The 3,885-nt window shown below is 31.2% G+C and overlaps 1 pseudogene; it reads left to right on the plus strand.

Moving 5' to 3' along the window:
* Positions 1–226: 226 nt before the first annotated feature.
* On the plus strand, positions 227–342 carry LOC123633624 (annotated as a pseudogene).
* Positions 343–3,885: the final 3,543 nt, after the last annotated feature.

Genomic DNA, 3,885 nt, shown 5'->3' on the forward strand with positions numbered 1-3,885 from the left:
ACTCGAAATAGTTGAGCGAAAAACTGATAGAATATATAACTATTTTTAAAAAGATTTTTAAAAGAAGGCATTAAAGTTATAACAAAAGAAAGCAACATCAAGTCAAAACAAAGAAACAAATAAACACTCTGGTGGTTTTAACTAAAAATAACAAAAGCCAAATAGAGCACATGTGAACACACTCACACACATGAAATGTAGTTACTGAATTAAAAACTCAAAGGACAGCTTTGCGCAGTGGCAGTATCGTAGCCAATGAGGTTTATCTGAGGCGCGATTATAAAAAAAAAAAACAAACTCAAAGGACAGTTTATGTGGTAAATTGTGCAATGAACAAAGTCAAAAAGTTAGTGGATTAGTATATAGATCTGAGGCAATTAATATGTAGCAGAGAGAGAAAAATGATAAAAATTCAAGAAGCAAGTTTAAAAATATGGAGGGCTGAATATAAAGGTACACCATATTCATAAAAGGAGTTTGAGAAATAGAAAATAGAATGTCTTTGAATTTTGTAGCACCATAGAGAACCATGAAAGAAAAATAAAATGAATAAACGAAGATAAACCAAGACATAGTTGTCTTGTTGTGCAACTGCAGAATAATAAAACCAGAAAATTTTAAAGAGCAATCAGGTAGAAAAGAGAAAATTCACTCCAACAGACCAGCATTCTAATATTTTAACAAATGTCTTGGTAGCTACAATAAAGGCCAGAAAACAATGTAACCATAAATGACTATGTTAGAAGAGAAAAAAAATAGAAAATTAATGAGCAATCAATTTATGAATATAATAACAAAGGATTAGTAAATTAGTAAAAAACATGAAATAAAGTAAAAAAATAAGATCATAAATAAATTTAAAAGGAGATAAAGGAAAAAGTGAAAAGAAATAAAAAAGCTTTCTTTGACAATATCATAAAAATGGCCAATCTTTGGCATGTTATTAAAAACTAAAAATACAATGTGCTTTTAAATCATAGAGATTACTTTGAACAACTTTTGGAAATAAATTTAAAATTCTAGAGTCAATAGAACATTTTTATAAATTATGCAATGTCCTAAAAGCAGCTCCTAAAAGCAAGAAAGCACTTGAATGTAATAATTGCCATTAAAGTAACTGGGGAAAAATTCACCTTTCGATAAAGATGATTTTTTAAATTTATTTATTTATTTTTTAAATTTTTTTATTGATACATAATAATTGTACATATTCATGGAGTACATGTTATATTTTGATACAAGCATATAATATATAATGATCAAATCAGGGTAGTTGGGACATGATTCAGCTGAAACATTTATCATTGCTTTATGTTGGGAACATTTGAAAACTTCTATCGATTCTGAAATATAATAAACCATTGTTAACTACAGTTGCCCTATTGCACTATTGAACACTAGAACTAGAACTTTTTCCTTCTATTTAACAGAATTACCCCTTTACCAACACCTCTTCATTACCCCTTTGCATTACGCTTACCAATCTCTAGAATGGTGGCTACTAGAGATAGATAAAGATGATTTTATAGGCTAATTATAATGCACTTTTGGGAAAAACTTATATAAATTATTTGAGGAAACAGAGATGGAAAGTCTCCAGCTTGTTTTATAAGGCAATATAACATCGAAATATATCCTAGATGAAAGCAACACAACCAAGAATTATAGATAAATCTCCATTTATGAATATAGAAAAATTCTAAGTACATCAAAAATAAACTGAATGTGGCAAGGTGTAAGTACAATTAAATGTGAAACAGAACAAAAACAAGAATAACACAATGATGAAAATTTTTCCTAGGAATGTAAGGATAGTTTAATAGAGGAAACCCTCTTCTTTCAATTCCCTATAGTAACATATTAAGGAGAAAATAACATAAGCATTTAAAAAGATGCATAAAACATTTATAAAATTCATCAGTAATTTGTGGTTTTATAAAAAGCTCATCATTAAGCTTGGAATAAAAGTGAATTCCCATAAAACGATAAATACTTGCCATCAATATCATGTGACATAAAGAGCATTTCCTTAAAATCTAGTTATTATTCAGGGTTCTTAGTAGAAATCTGGTTCATTTAAAAAGAAAGTTTTCAAAAAGTTTATGAGAAACCTAGAAAAATTGTTGACTCCTTTGAGAGCGCTTAAGGGACAAATGCTTCTAGTTTGCACAGCTGTCATTTGTACCCCGGGAACTCAGTGTTAGAGCACAGCCCCTGTTACCTGCTTCATAGTCATTTCTGCATTGCAAACTTGATTTTGTAGCTGTTATTATCACTGCATGGTCACTGAAAAAGTGCCCCCTGCCCCTGCTGCTTGCTTGTAATTAGCTGACTCATCAAATTTGGCAGAGGGTACATCTGATTGGAGGAAACTAGGCCACATGAACTCTGCTCTAGTGGCTTAGAGCTGGAAAAATGAGCATCTCACATTTTTAGCTTTCATTTTTAAGGGTGGACTCTGCCTCTCACTAAGATTTCTAATAGGAATGGGGCTCCGGTGTTAGCTGGCCAGAAGAATGACAAATATCCACAACGAACAGGAGCAAGCAAGACTGACCACTGTCACTCACTGCTTCTCCTCCACACTAATCAAAGGAATGCAGTAAATAAGAAAAAGAAATAGCAACTAAATAATTTTGGAAAGAAGAAACAAAATCCTCCTTTTGCACTGACGGTTTGATTGTCTATATAGCAATTCTAAGAAAATCTATAGACAACCTTTTGCATTAATAAAGTTTAGAAGCTTGTATGAAAACAAATCAGTATACAAAAATTAATGTTCTTTCTGTATCCAGCAACAGCACATTAAAAATGAAATTTTAATACATATGCCATTTGCAATAACAATAAAAACAATTAAATTCACAAGAATAAATCTAATTTATGATATATAAAAACTTTGAAATTTAACATTGCTGCAGGACCTAACAGAAGATCTAGAAAAAGAAAAGATAGTTCTCATTCCTATTTAGGCAGAATAAATACTTTAAAGGTAATATTTCTCAAATAAATCTATATATTCAATGTACTTTCATGTACAATACATAATGTAATTTTTCAACTATCTAAATTCAAGAAGCTGAGTCTAAAACTCACAAGAAAGAAGTAAAGGGCCAAGAGCTGATAGTAAAACAAAATTAAATTGTTTGGTTATTTCATCCAAAGAGTTACATTATGTTCATATTTGTTATGCATGTAATGACATACCGTTTAAGAATAAAAGTTGCTATGGGCTTTTGATAACCTATTTAAGCTTCAGGGGTTTCCATTCTATTCCTAGTTTGCTGTTTTTTTAAATCTTAAAAGAATGTTAAATTTTATCAAAATGTGGGCATCTATTGAGATAATTACAAGCTTTTTATTTTTCTCTTTTAATAACATGGTGAATAAGTTTCATGTCACTAACCTTTCTTCCATTCTTTTGATAAACTCTGCCTTATTGTGATTTTAAAAATATTGATAGATGAGGCTTACTAATTGTTTTATAATATTTTGCTTCTAATTTGGGAAGTGAGATTTGCCTATGTTTTTCTTTCTGTTATGGAACACACCTATTTGGGTGGAGCTTTTCTCTTATTTTGGCTCTCTGGAATGTTGTTTATCAAGGAAGGATCATTTGGTTCTTGAAGGATTGGCAGAATTCAGCTGCCAAACTTTCTGGATCAGATTTATTAGTATTATTTTGTGGGTAGATTTTAAGCTACTGATTTTCTTTCTTTCTTAACACCTCCCAGACTCTAATTCCAACAGGTCTCTGGAAATACCACCTCATGTGCAGCCCTCTCACGGCTTTCTAATAGCACCTCCACACTCCTGGCCCCTAAAATAACCCCACTGTGCTAACAGGCACAATACGTAATTAGTACTTCCTGGCTGGGCCCTGGA

The sequence above is a fragment of the Lemur catta genome, chromosome 2 (genome assembly GCF_020740605.2).
Source record: "Lemur catta isolate mLemCat1 chromosome 2, mLemCat1.pri, whole genome shotgun sequence".
Classification (NCBI taxonomy): domain Eukaryota; kingdom Metazoa; phylum Chordata; class Mammalia; order Primates; family Lemuridae; genus Lemur; species Lemur catta.